Source organism: Heloderma suspectum, chromosome 1 (genome assembly GCF_057233095.1).
Source record: "Heloderma suspectum isolate Gila_16-S chromosome 1, 16-S_ref, whole genome shotgun sequence".
NCBI classification, from domain to species: Eukaryota; Metazoa; Chordata; class Lepidosauria; order Squamata; family Helodermatidae; genus Heloderma; species Heloderma suspectum.
The window spans coordinates 200,275,524-200,291,156 of record NC_139458.1 but is presented as its reverse complement, the minus strand read 5'-3'; the positions used below and the strand labels follow the sequence as shown (position 1 = coordinate 200,291,156).

Genomic DNA, 15,633 nt, shown 5'->3' with positions numbered 1-15,633 from the left:
ATATAATGCTTGGCTTTGGCTTATGCAGGAATTAAATGGAAGGGTGAGATACGCTTCACAATTCTACACCATTTAGATTATTCCTTAGAGGTTTTCCATCCAACTATCTGTCATCAAGACAAAGCCTTTTGCTTTCTTATATTGGCATAAAGAGTGCAAAGTCTATAAGGATCTAAGCAGCTACATGAAATGATGGATTAGCAACCTACTACTCTGCTTTATACAGAGTGGCACAGAAGTAGGTATACTGTATAGTTTATTTGCATTTTATTACATTGTTTATTACATTTACATTTGTTTAACACTGTTTAATCTCGTAAGTGCTCGAAATGTATTCCATCAACGTTGCAACATTCCTCAAACCTGTCCAGAACACCTTTGCTGGACAGTAGACCCCACACTGTGACGCCTGGCTGGTTCGGTTGAGATGTGATAGTCCAATGAGGATTTTCATCTGCCCAATACACAAAGTTATGCCTGTTCACGTGGCCTGACAACTTGAAAGAAGCCTCATCTGACCAGATAATCTTATCAAGAAGGTCTGGTTCGTTAAGAGATTTGGTTATGCATCACCTCGCAGAATTGCAACCGACGGTCTGGGTCGTCCTCCAGAAGACCATGAAACAGTCTTGGACGGTACGGCTTCAATTTCAATTTATGCATTAAGCATTGCAAGGATGTTCTAGGTATGGATAGCTGCTTAGATGCACGTCGTGTGGACTTTTTCGGACTGTTCACAAATGTCAGAGCGACTCTCATCTCATTTTCCTCTGTCATGGACGTCCAGATTTTGGTGCATTAGCCACTGCACCTGTTGCTTCAAATTTATCTCTAAGACGATAAATTGTCAGATGTGTTGGTAGAGGAGTGTCAGATGCTTCTTGCCATGCTGTGCGCAGCCACTCAGCATTTTCAGTCTTCCAGTACTGCTTTAGAATTCACTTTCTTTGTTCTTGACTCAAGTTTGCTGCCATCATTCACAATATCAGTAAAAAAAATAACTAAAAAACTAAACAACTGTATACCTCCTTAAGGGTCTCACTCCCCTCACTCTCTACACTTAACTAATTTAACTGTCACTCCCTGTAACTCACTCTTCCCAACTGTCATTCTGACTCCACCCACACATCTTCTACTCACACATTCTCTCCCCTTCCCATCAACATTCTGAACAACTGTATACCTACTTTTGGGCCACCTGGTATATTGATTTACTGGTTGATGCCTCTATGCTGAAAGACTGTTCAGTAGCAAGTATAAGGTATAGGTATTTGTGTGAACAATGTAGATTCAAAACTAGTGTATAAATAGCACTGATGTCTCTTGAAATAGATTTCGTAGCCTTTCACCAAGGGTGTGCCATATGTTAAAAAGCAAAAATGACATAGACATCTAGACAGGACAAAAGCCTTAATATTAACATACTACAAGTATGTCAGCCATACACAAGCAATGTGGCACCATCTTAAAATAACAACAAACCAAGAAACAAAGGGAATGATCAACGATCTAGTTGTTCCATGCAACCACAGACAGCAATGTGCTGAGGGCAATGTTCTGTCACAAGATCATTATTCAGCATATTTACTGAATTAATATGGCTCATGAGACACTCTTTTTATTAGGTCTTATATTTTATATGTTTTTGAATGCCAGTTGGGATTTGCAGAACTATTTGCATTAGCAGGCTTTCTGACTTTCATTAACAGCCACTTCACATTTTATGTTGTCTACATGCAATATTTCTACATACATATTGTTGCAAAAGAAAGGAAGGATATAGCTTTTTAAAATGTATACATACACGAACATCATAAACACCTTATGTACAAAGTATTGTGTGAATGGCTGTACAAACTGATTCCTCACTGCTGACCCCATGCTGAATTTTCATTGTATATGGTTTTACCATAATGGAAATCAGTATCTGTGTGTACAATACTCAAGTGTTCATCTGTATGAACTCAGTACAATTGGTATGATGATCCAGTAGACAGGCATACCATGGAGGTGTGACTGTAGAAGAGACATTATGAGTGTGAATTATCTTTGTAGCTAGTGTTTACTGTCTCTGATCTACTTTTCCCTGGCCTCTCAAAAGTCTTTATTTTGCACATGGTTGCAAAAGAGCAAAAGGTTTCAAACAAGTGTTGCAAAAGCAACAGTACTGCTCTTTTAGCACAGAAAACCCAGCATGGCACCTGAGGAATCAGTTTTCCACTCCATGGGAACAGGTTTTCTGCTCATTCCACAAGAATTCCCAATCTTCTCCTCGTCCCTTTTGGAGGAGCCCCACATGCTCCCCCAAAATCTGGTTCAGAGGGTCCCTGAACCTTCAGGTGATTATTCTGGGGGCCCATGGGGCTGCAGTGGGAAGGGAAAATCTGCTCCACAGACAGATACCATTCCATCAGTGGAAGGACAGAAATGGCTTTCACCCCATTACTGTTATCTGTGGCTACCATTCCTTGATGTCAGTACTGTGTCAGATCATAATCTACACACCAGTGGGTTCCTGACAATCTAAAGCAACACAGATATGACAAAATGACAGTGACAGGAGGTAAGGAAGTTATCTGGTCATCCAGTTGTTTCTTACCTCATCCATAACTGTACTACATTTGACCAAAACACCATTCTGATTACACAATATCAATGAAAGGGTTAAGAGTTTATTATGCCTACAAGTTCAAAAATGAACAAAAGTAGCCATGTATCTTAAAACCTGGAAAAAGCTGAGGAAGGCACAGCTGGTTTCTAGCTCGTCACACATTCCAAAGCTTTCAGTTACTACTAGTATCCCCAAATAATCCCCAAACAGTTGCAGGTGGCCAACTGATCATGTGCAGAAATGACTTTACTCAGCAAAATTCTACAACAGTCATTTGTCAATAGAAACATTTGTATCTCAGGATGTGAGTTCAGCAGTACTGAAATGTTTTCTTCGAAGACTGTCAGTGTGGAATACAATCTGGACATGGCACAGAACATATAAACAGAAACCGGAATATATTCTGCTATTTGTAAAGGGACATTGGGGTAGGCAGGCTGTGACACAAGTTATATACTTTGCTTTTGATCTCACTTCTCATTGCTGCATGTTACAGGCCACTAAGATTGCTAGCCAGCAGTTATTCCACAAGATAGTATCACTATCTGTTGCTTTGGCCACCTAAGTCTGCGGCAGTTATTAAAATATACCACTACTGTGCTTTAATTCTGAAACCAGTGAGAGAATTAAAAATAGTCATCTTGGATGTAAAGCCTGATTACGGTCAAAGATTCAGCCTTTCAGACTCTGATGTCCTCTGCTCATCAAGGAAGCAATAACCCTGGTGGAGTGGCTACATATGTGCCAGGAGCCAGAAGGCGGATGAGTTGGTAGTCCAGGAAAATGGTACACAACATCCACTTCACAAACCTTTGAGGGGATACAGGGGGTCCACACTGGACATCTGGGGGGAAAATGGAATGGAGCAGCGAACTGCAAGTTTGTTTATTTATTTATTTCATTTCTATACCGCCCAATAGCCGAAGCTCTCTGGGCGGTTCACAAAAATTAAAACCAAACAACACACAATAAAACAATTTAAAATATATAGAACATTAAAACCACAATATAACAATACAACCACAATAAAACCTAGCAGCAGTGCAGGAGTTTAAAATACAGATTTAAAACAGCAAAGCTAAAAATTTAGAAAGCTAAAATGCTAAAATGCCTGGGAAAATAAAAAGGTCTTCACCTGGCACCGAAAGGAATACAATGTAGGTGCCAGGCGAACCTCACTAGGGAGCTCATTCCAGAGCCGGGGTGCCACAGCAGAAAAAGCCCTCCTCCTAGTAGCCACCCACCTCACTTCCTTTGGCAGGGGCTCATGGAGAAGGGCTGCTGACGATGATCTTAAGGTCCGGGCAGGCACATATGGGAGGAGGCAATCCTTCAGGTAACCTGGCCCCAAGCGGTTAAGGGCTTTGAATGTTAACACCAGCACTTTGAATCGGGCCTGGAAATGGACTGGCAGCCAGTGCAGCTGGAAAAGTACTGGCGTAATATGAGCTCGCAGGCCAGTCCCTGTTAAATAAAGTTTAAATAAAGGGCTTGACAAACATCTAGGAAGTGAAGCTTCACCTCCTACGGGATGGTAGGCTTAGGCATGAATGCAGGTAATACAATGTCTTGAGACATATGAAACTGGGAAACAACCTTAGGAATAAATGATAAATCTGGATGAAGAACAACCTTATCCTTATGGAAGGTTAAGTAAGGTTGATCATGGCACAGAGCACAGAGTTCGCTGGCTCAGCATGCTGAAATAATCACACTGAGGAATGACACCTTCATGGTACATTGGCAAATATCACAGATGGCCATCAGTTCAAAGGGTTTGGCTACTAGTTGGGTGAGACCACTGAGAAGCTCCATGATGGGCCCAAGAGTGTTACAGGCAGATAGAGATTAGCCAAGCCCTTAAGAAACCACTTCGCATCTGGGTTTGAATAAACTGATGCTCCACCAATTTTAGTGTAATACTGAGAAATTGCAACCAGGTAAACTCGTAGGGAAGATAAAGTGAGCCCCTTATTTTTGAGGGATAGGAGAAAATCAAGGATCAATGTGATATTGCAGCCCTCAGGTCACTGTCCTATAGCCTGTACAAATGTGGAAAAAACTCTCAAATTGGCCACGTGGCAGTTAGGATGCAAGTACATCCTACGGGAACTATCGCACGGGGTTATGCACCACACTGTCACTTGAGGATAAATTCTGTCTTGATCCTGAGTGAGGAGATCTGGAATGCACAAAGTCAGAGGAACATCTGCTGTGATAGGAGTAGGGTTGCAAACTACAGTTGTCTGGGCCATCACAACATCATGAGGAAGCAATTCATGTTGTCCTCTTAGATCTTGGTGACTACTTTCAAGTGGAGTCAGCATCATTTTAGACATGATCCAGGATTTTATCGGTAGTGCCGCTTAAGAGTCCCTCTCTGTCAAACAGGAGGTTTTCCACTCTAAAAATGGGCCTTCTGGTTGAGTCCTGCAGAACGGAGCCAAGTATTATGGTGGAGAGAGATCATGGCTGCCATGGCCTTTAAGCTGTAATCTACTACATGGCCTGCAGTGTTAATTTGCTCATCTGTCAGTGGGTAGGCCTCTGCCTGGAATACCATAGCCAAGTTCTTCAGATCCTCTGGAAGGTGGTTGAAAAAGGTGGCGGCCTTTTCCAACAAAACTGCTGATAAGCTGCCATGCAATCTTCATAATTGGAAACTCTTAGGGCTAAGGCCACCACTGAATAGATATGATGGCTCATGGAGTCCAGCTTTTTCCCCTCTGTCAATGGGCGCTGATTGAGGCTTCTATTTGCCCTTGCTCTGTGACACTCTCTCAATGATGGAATTAGGGGTGGGATGCCAGAAGAGAAAGCCACAGCCATCTTCTTGCACCTGATAAAACTTTTCTTACAGGATACTGCAGTGGACAAAAGGGACTGAGCAGGAAGGTGAGAACTGAGCTTAGGAGCACACGCAGAGGAGAGTGGTGGTGGGCTCCCACCCACTCTGGAATGTTATGAACGTTGCTCTGTGCAGGTACAAAACCCAAAGTATGAGTCACAGAGACCACAAAAGAAGGGCAGAAGGCAGACAGAAGCCCTCAGTGTGCTGGGTGATCATTATATGGAAAAAAACACAAGTGGCTTAGGACCTAATGGGGAAGGCACACATTCCCCAAACCTAATTCTTTAAAACAGGATCCTAAAAGTTGCTGGAGGGGGCAGGGAGAGGGGGCTGCCTCCTTCACAGCTCAAAATGGTCCTTTGGATGGTTAAATGGGATAAATAGAAAAATGCTTCCTCCAATCCAAATTAGCTCCCATGGACTACTTATGCTGTGAAATGGGGTAGGGGCACAGGTCTTCCGATCTCAATTTTCCCTATAACTCTCCCATACAGTGCAGAGAGAGGAGGGGAGGGCTAAACCCCTATGCTGTACTGCTAAAAGCTTTTCTACACAAGGCATTTATTGCGCACTCATGATACCTTATTCACAGTTGTTAACGTGTTCTTTAGACACTGCCATGATCCTCCAGTTTTGCTTCTGTTTTGTAAGAACACTTTCTCGGGGGGGGGGGGGTTGGAGCTGAGAAAATGCAGTATTATTTCTGAAAGCAAAAGAAAGGGTGGTTTCCTACTTGTGTATTTGAGCTATTCTGCTATAGTACAGCACCACCTAGAGGTTATGTAGCAGAAAAGCAGGAAAGGAAGAGCTCTTTGTGTAGAGCTCAGTTCTCAATTCTGTGACAAAACCAAAAATAGATACAGTGATTAACAGCCTCATGTAGAAAAGCTCTAAGTCTCAGGGCCGTGAAACCTCTTCCTGGTTCTACAGTGCTATGGTGCACAAGTTGTAGAATAGAGAGCACAGGTTTAGTGAAGGACGGGTGGGGTGGGGAGGAGCAGTACAAAACTGGAACTAAAGTAGTATAGCAGAAGGGATGGTTTGGGGGCTCTGAAGGCGCTATTGGAGGAATGGATTTCACCTGCCATTAATCCCCCTCATGAGTCCTTGTGGGCACCCAATGTAGGATGTCCTACTTTATAGAGGACAGTCCTATCTGAAGAGCTGTGAGAGGACAGTCATCTATTTGAAGGTGTCCTTTATTTGAAGAACTGTCCACTCCAAGTCCAGTTTAGAAGATAAAGAACCATAAATAGGGAAAGAAGGGGCCTTGAAGTTACCCCTCAACAGTTAGCTCCTGGACAGGATATTGAGTAAGCACACTGTCGGGACCCGATTTCCCAGACGAAGCCCAATTCACGGTAAAACCATTTATTGCTGTAATTCCAGTCAATAGGTTTATGCCTTTACAGCCCAAATAAAAATCCACAGATAACAGTTCTCAACCTAAGAGTTAAACCAGGTTCCGTTCATGATCAGCAACACAAAACTGTAAGCAGTCCTGCAATAAGCTGGCAGAATAAATACCAATAAGTTTAGAAAGTCCAATACAATGTAGGGAAGTGTTGCAGGTTATCTCTAGCAAAGACTACTGCTAAAGGCTCTGGCTTAAATACAGGGGAGTGACCACTATGGATCAATATCAGACATTTGATCCTAGCGGGGAAACCTACCTCTTAGACAATTGCTGCATCTCACAGGATGCCTCTGCTCCACCCTCTTTAATTAACAACACCATAAAGAGGACACCCCTGAACCAATCTCTCTTGGGGAGACCTCCTCCTGTTGCCCTGTTCCCATGGAAGGCTCCCCTGGTTGAGAAGCAACTTCCGTTAAGGTCAGGTCTCTCAGCTCTGGAGATAGACAGGCTGTATCAGCATCCTGCTTCTGCCCCTCCTGGCTAGCAAGCCAGTGGGAGACCTGGTAGCACTGAGTTCTCTGGCTCTTGGCTTCCTACAGCTGGACCTGATTATGCAGCATCTCCTTCTGATTCAGAGTCTATAGCTCACCCCAAACTGGGACAAGGCCTCACACACACAGGTCACCGGGTCACAATCTTTCCGACTATGGTGAGAAACAATGCATTTCTATTTAAATTCTAGTAATTATTTATAAATGTGCATCTTATACATATTAATTCACACATGCAAATTTCATGTAAATCTGTGTCCTCTTGTGTTCTTTTTTGGTGATGTGTAACTGGCCATCTTACCCCAATGTCTATAATATACTTCAAACAAGTTAACAAAATATGATAACATGCAACACAACTGGGTCACTATTATATTAATAGAAATGGCTAGTCAAGATGTAAGAACCTCACCCCTTCTTTTATCCTTCTCCAGTTCATTTCTAAATGGGCCTCAATCCACTGAAGACCTCACCGATATGTCATTTGTGTAGCCCTTCAATAGGTCTCTACACTCAGCATGGCCTCTGGGTGCTGCTGACGCCTGGAAGCAAGACAGCTCTATCTTTTCCATAAAAGTCAACCAGCTGGCATCTTCTTGTTTCCCAGACAAGGAGTAACAATGTCCCTAGCCTCTGGAACAATTAAATGTGGGGCAGTTCCTTAAAAGTCTCTTTAGAAGGGAAGAGTAGCAATGGGAAACCTGGATCTACTTCTCCTAGTCGATACTACCTATTGACCTGAAATAATAAAATACTTTGTTGATAGGGTTTTTTCAAACAATACAGAAATGTAAAAGTATTCACTTCAACATTTGAAGCTATATACTGGTAAAAACAATATGACCAAAAAGTTGGTTTATTTGTAATAATAGCATTGCACAAGCATCTTTTAGGAAATATAAAATCACTTTTCACCATATACTAATACTAGTGAAAATATTAAAAATAGATTATCATTAATCCTAACAAGTATTATATTTGGAATTTTTAGTCATTTTGGAATATGAATATTCTTAATATAAATATTCTTAATAGGGTTTAATATTAATATGGTTTGGTTTATGTGGCTACACTCCATAATTAAATAAAATAATAACAATTAAATACAAAATAAAATCACTACAAAAGGAGACTCATGATGTTCTGCTTCTTTTTAAGCTAGGTGCATTAAACCACTTTTAAATAGAAAATATTTCTAGAAAAGCAAATACAGCAGAAATAGTATTTATTATACTGCCTTTTGCACAGGTGCTATTTCAGAGTGATTAGTACAGATTATCAGATGATCATCTTCATCCATATGATCAACAAGACAAAAATGGTCACCATGGTTTTAGTTTACCATATGCCATAAAATGCACATGTTAAACTGACAGGCTAGCATTTTTCCAGATATTACTGATACCTTGAGGTATGCAAATCAGAAATTAGATTACTTGGTGTAATCTCCTGTTAATATTCTGATACATCATAGGACATAGCATAAACACCTCTTAAATGTTTAAGCCTGCTGGCAAATTTTCACTGAAAGTTGCATGAGTTTTGCCCAGAAAATATAGTATTACAAGCAATGCAGATTTAAATAATAAAACAGAACGTTTGCACTGGAATATATGTAAATAATATTCTACAACATGAACATATAGTTAGAATTGTTTGTAAAAGATATTACTTTCATTTTTGAAATAAGCAAAACAAAGTCTAGGCATACCCTATTTACATAATTATGTTAATGTGTCTTTAATTATATTTCACTAATAATAAATGACAATTTTGAATTCTAGTTTCTTACATTTCTAGTAAGCTGCTCTAGTATTACTTTATTTAGCTACAACACCATGCACAAATGCTGATCCTAAATATATCTACTGAACTCTAAGTGACTTCTGTTTATAAATAGTATATAACAAGCTGTTAAATCTTCCTTACAACAAACTGTCCTATGCCAAAATAGTTGCTCCAGATTTTTTTAAACTACAGCTGAAAGACTGGATAACCAGAAAGCAACCTAATTAAATCAGTATCTTCACATATGTTTTATAAAGTTGTCTCTACGGGTTGTATCCAATAGTGTCACCACTGGTGGATCAAATTCCCCTCCCACCTGAAGCTCCCTATGCACATGCACCCCAGATTTGCTCAGGAGAGTTGGGAGGCCTTCCAGAGCAGAACTGGGGGGCATGCAGGGAGGAGGAGGAGGAGGAGAAGGGAAATTCCCATTGTGTGAACAGAATTCCACTAGTGTAACATTGGATTTAGCCCTGTCTCTTTTTCCATTTAATGCCAACTAATCTATGGGCCAGACCAAAAATTGTTATCAGGTAAGGTGGCAAAATTTCATTATGATTTTTGAAAGGTGTATGTCTCTGGACTGTATTTTCATCTGATACCCTGTTCTGATTGGTTGCTTAAACTTTTGATGTTATCAAGATGGTCAAAGCCATCTTTTTCTAACTTTTCTAATTTAAGCTGTAACATGTGAACCAAGTGTCCGATTTAAAATTTTAAAACTGTGTTGCAAAGCTAATGAAGTATCTTACAAATAACTACTTGTAATAATGACCTTATCTGTTACCATTTTCATAGTACAAGCCATATATCAAGAAAAAAGTGACATTTCCCCTCATTTTTATACAGTTTACTGCATATGACACGTTACCTGATCCACATATGCACCTAAAGGGTATTAGACAATTGAAAGGTATTCTTTTACCTTCCCAACAAGCCATAGCTTGAGTACATTAATTTTGATATGCCATAGTTAGACACAAATGAGTATATGCACATTTCATGTAATTTTACCCAATGTATGGATAACTTTGTGTTGTTGCAAAGAAATGTCTAGTAGTTTTGTGAGTTCAGCAACTGTTCAATATGCATATGCTTTTATTTACAAATGTTACAATGTTATCATTTCACAACTGCTACCATTTAATATTTTATTTATTTTTAATGTTTGTCACCACTGCAGTCAACTTCTGAGTCCTCAAATTCAACTGCAAAGTCTACATCTGTTTTACATCCATTGGATAGGCATGAGCAGTTTGGCAATTGACAGGAATGCACACACTTGCATGACAAACATCTCTAAAAGTGCATTAGGTGCGCTGCTGGTTCATGCATCCGGTCAATGATAAAATTGCCATCTCTGTCATCCATTCATAATCTTTTGGGCTAGGTACATGTGGCTGGTTTTTTAAGCTGCATCTCCAAATTCCTGCCTGGAAACTGGCCCTAAGTGCGTGCATGAATAGGCAACCATTGCATGGTGGACGCTGACTGGCCTTTACTTCCCTTCACTTGGCACAAAAAAGTTCATGGCTTAAGTCATTCACAGAAGTAGTGCAGGTAGTTGGAACATACATTTGATGGGTGAATTGCCATAACTTCTGGAATACCTCTGCAGAGATTTCCCATGACTTCTCTAATTGACTGAACATCTCCTAGTAGTTCTTGTTCTTTCTCAGTAGTTTCAAGGGAGTTACCTTACCCCAACCTGCAAAAGCACTCAGCGTCACAGGCAGTGAAGGCATGTAGGCTGATCAGGGCATCAGATACATCCTGTCCAAATGAACCTGTGAGTTTGCTTATATCAATAAATCTTGTGTGACTCTTTGTTCCACACTTCACAAACATGGGGCTTGGCATTTCACTTGCAAAGCCAATGATTTTGAAACAGGCCTCCTCACTTGTTATATAAAGTGTTTTGTCTTTCAACCTCTTCATGTCTTTAGGCACCCTCCAGTGTTGCACCAAGAACTTGGTGACCTTAGACTTGTTAAATGAGCTGCACAGATACCATCTTAACTATGTTTTTTTCTCTATGAAGAAGCAAGACTTACTGGTTCTTTATAGAAACAACTTTATTCATTAACACATAAAGAGTTCAGTTATTGTCCTGCATGGAGCTCTCTCCTCTCTCTGTCTGGAGCTGGCCATGCCTTGTCTTCTGACTAATCTAAACCAGTTCCTTGTTAATATTACTAGATACAGAACAAGTCTTAAGGAGACAGTGCACTATTCCCAAATCTCCCACTTTTATAAAATAAAATAAGCATGCTATTAATTTTAATTTAAAAAATCAACATTGTTCAATAAGTCTTTCTGGTGCTCTGCATATGCTGTTTGACCTACGTGGAGCCATTTCGGGTTCCTTTACGGCAATAGTAGGACTACATTCTTTTTGTTCTTCCATCCTGCCTTCTGAAATACTTTACTGATTCAATTCATTTGTAGCTTCTTCCTGATCCTGCATCCCACCCTTTTCCCCTGATGCAGTAGCTGCAAATGTCTCCTGTTGAGGTGATGAGAGTGTCTGTCTTGAGTCTGTACTTCATAAGACCTTGGTGCCACCCCACACAATACATGTGCTTTCTGAGCTCAGGAGTTACCACTGAATATGACCCACAGCCTTTGTCATAGCATAATTTTTTCTTGACCTTGTGCACTCTCTTAATTCTGTAGAGCACGGGTCCCCAACAGGGCTCCTGAGGGTACAGGTGCGCCCGTGAGGCCTTTAATGGTGCCCACATGGTGATGTCTATGTATACAAGGCACATCTATTAATGTCTTAGTTGCTCTATATTTTTAATTCTATGGACCTGGTTTCTCTATAATGTTAAGTCTATGTACCTCAACTTGCAGTTTTGACACTTCCCCTTGCTCTCTGATTGGTCAAAGTAATAGGTTATAAAATGGCATCCTTACTCCCATACCGTGCCTGCTAGCAGTGAGTGTGAACAGGGGGTGGCCATGTTAGAAGAGAAAGATAAGTGTTCCCCTTGAATGCAAACCGGCAGAAAAGGGATGGGACCAAGTGAGTTGGGGTGTTTTCCATCTGAGAGGGGCGCACAGGCAAAGAGAGGGCATTTCCTACCTGCCTGCTCACCCACTTTTCTGCATTTTGGGGGCTGAGGGGGTTGGGTGCTTGGTCTCCAACCCTTTATTTTTGAGCGTTGGGAGGTGCAGTGCTTCTCCTCTGTGCCTGTTTGTTTGTTGGGGGTAGGTGGGTAAAGCAATGGAATTTCCACCTTTTTCTCTCATCTGCTCATGTTGCTTTACCAGCAGGCTTTTTGTTTGGGCTAGTGGTGATGCAAGGTCATTTCCTATTCTCTGCCAAGGCCACCTGCCTTGGGATTGCTGTGGCACTCTGGATGTTGTTTGGGTGCATGTGGGGAGCACGTGCAAAGTTAAGGATTTTGTCATGTGCTCGCTCACACACCTGTGCTGTTTTTGTTCACTGTGAGAGCTAGATTTCTGGGTGCAATGGCTGCCCCACCAAGCCCCATTTGTTTGTTTTGCGGTGGCGGCAGAGGCCTTTTATGGGGAAGTGGGGAAGTCAGAGCCTTCCTCTGCTTGCTTGCCCACCCAACTCCTTTCTGTTAGTGGTAGCTGCCTGGATTAGCACTTCAGGCAGTGGGAAGGTGGTACGGGCAAAGCTAGGGCATTTCCCCATTCTCTTCCCTCAATTTTGTTTCTATACAAGCCACCGTTCTAATTTTCCTGGACTTCCTCTGCCCCTTCTTAAGTCTGTTTTCCAGCAGCAGAGAGGCATCCCTGCTTCAGCTCTATCCTTCCACCATCATGTTTACAGAGAATCCTCAACGGCACATCTCTCTGTCTCTCTCTCTGTGTATGCTCATGTGATATGGAGTGTCACTGTGCGTGACTAAAGTTCATTATGGCCCATGAAAGCTTATGCCAGTTAGTGCTAACATGTTAGTAGACTTTTTTTATGGTGCCACACAAGCCTCATTGTTGTTTTTGTTTAAACTTGAGTTTCACAGTAGAATTAAAAATGGGTATTCTCTTACTCTTACTCCCCTTCATGGATCACTGCCTTGTTGTGGCGAAAGGGCTTGCGTAACTCAGTGAAGCCATAAGCTATGCCATGCAGGGCCACCCAAGACGGACCGGTCATGGCGGAGAGTTCTGACAAAATGTGGTCCACTGGAGAAGGAAATGGCAACCCACCCCAGTATTCTGGACAAGAAAACCCCATGGAACGTATCACAAGGCTAAAAGATATGACGCCGGAAGATGAGCCCCTCAGGTCGGAAGGTGTCCAATATACTACTGGGGAAGAGCAGAGGGAATTTCCAAGTAGTGCCAGAAAGATTGAAGCGGCTGGGCCAAAGCCGAAAGGACACTCAGCTGTGGATGTGTCTGGTGGTGAAAAGAAAGTCTGATGCTGTAAAGAACAATATTGTTTAGGAACCTAGAATGTCAGATCAATGAATCAAGGTAAGCTGGAGGTGGTCAAACATGAGATGGCAAGACTGAACATTGACATCTTGGGAATCAGCGAACTAAAATGGACAGGCATGGGCGAATTTAATTCAGGTGACCATCATATCTACTACTGTGGGCAAGAATCCCTTAGAAGAAATGGAGTAGCACTCATAGTCGACAAAAGGGTGGGAAAAGCAGTACTGGGGTACAATCTCAAAAACGACAGAATGATCTCAGTACGAATCCAAGGCAAACCATTCAACATCACAGTAATTCAAGTCTATGCCCCAACCACTGATGCCGAAGAAGCTGAGGTTGATGGGTTCTATGAAGACCTACAACACCTTCTAGAACTAACACCCCAAAAAGATGTCCTCTTCATCATAGGGGATTGGAATGCTAAAGTAGGAAGTCAAGAAATCACCGGGATAACAGGCAAGCATGGCCTTGGTGTACAAAATGAAGCAGGACAAAGGCTAATAGAGTTTTGCCAAGAGAACATGCTGATCATAGCAAACACTCTTTTCCAACAGCACAAGAGGCGACTCTACACATGGACATCACCACATGGTCAATATCGAAATCAGATTGATTATGTCCTTTGCAGCCAAAGATGGAGAAGCTCCATACAGTCAGTCAAAACAAGACCTGGAGCTGACTGTGGCTCAGATCATGAGCTTCTTGTTGCAAAATTTCAGCTTAAATTGAAGAACGTAGGGGAAACCACTAAACCATTCAGGTATGACCTAAACCATATCCCTTATGAATATACAGTGGAGGTGAGGAATAGATTTCAGGGATTAGCCCTGATAGACAGAGTGCCTGAGGAACTATGGACGGAGGTCCGTAACATTGTTCAGGAGGCAGCAATGAAATCCATCCCAAAGAAAAAGAAATGCAAGAAAGCAAAGCAGCTGTCTGATGAGGCTTTACAAGTAGCTGACGAAAGAAGGGAAGCGAAAAGCAAGGGAGAAAGGGGAAGATATATCCAACTGAATGCAGAGTTCCAGAGAATAGCAAGGAGAGACAAGAAGGCCTTCTTAAATGAACAATGCAAAGAAATTGAGGAAAACAACAGAATGGGAAAGACTAGAGATCTCTTCAAGAAAATCGGAGATATCAAGGGAACGTTTTGTGCAAAGACAGGCATGATATAGGACAAAAAAGGCAGGGACCTAACAGAAGCAGATGAGATTAAGAAGAGGTGGAAAGAGTACACAGAAGAACTATACAGGAAAGATCTTAATGTCCCTGATAGCCATGATAGTGCGGTCACTGAACTTGAGCCGGACATCCTCGAGAGTGAAGTCAAGTGGGCCTTAGGAAACATTAGTAACAACAAAGCTAGCGGAGATGACAGTCTTCCAGCTCAGCTATTTAAAATCCTAAAAGATGATGCTGTTAAAGTGGTGCACTCAATATGCCAACACATTTGGAATACTCAACAGTGGCCACAAGACTGGAAAAGGTCAGGTTACATTCCCATTCCAAAGAAGGGCAATGCCAAAGAGTGTTCAAACTACCGTACAATTGCACTCATTTCACATGCCAGCAAGGTGATGCTCAAAATCCTACAAGCTAGGCTTCAGCAGTATGCGAACTTAGAACTTCCGGAAGTACAAGCTGGGTTTCGAAGAGGCAGAGGAACTAGAGATCAAATCGCCAACTTTTGCTGGATCATGGAGAAAGCAAGAGAATTCCAGAAAAACGTCTATTTCTGCTTCATTGACTACGCTAAAGCCTTTGATTGCGTGGATCACAACAAACTGTGGCAAATTCTGAAAGAGATGGGGGTACCAGACCACCTTACATGTCTCCTGAGAAACCTGTACAAGGGACAAGAAGCAACAGTAAGAACCAGACATGGTACAACCGATTGGTTCAAAATTGGGAAAGGAGTATGACAAGGCTGCACGTTGTCGCCCTGCTTATTTAACTTATATGCAGAGTACATTATGAGAAATGCTGGGTTGGATGAATCACAGGTCGGAATTAAGATTGCTGGGAGAATTATCAACAACCTCAGATA

At 41.7% G+C, this 15,633-nt stretch overlaps 1 long non-coding RNA gene across 4 annotated transcripts in view; it reads right to left on the bottom strand.

Annotated features, from left to right (window-relative positions):
• The window catches only part of LOC146358618 (uncharacterized), a 179,900-nt gene that overhangs the window by 148,874 nt on the left and 15,393 nt on the right, over positions 1 to 15,633 (bottom strand). The window lies entirely within an intron of this gene.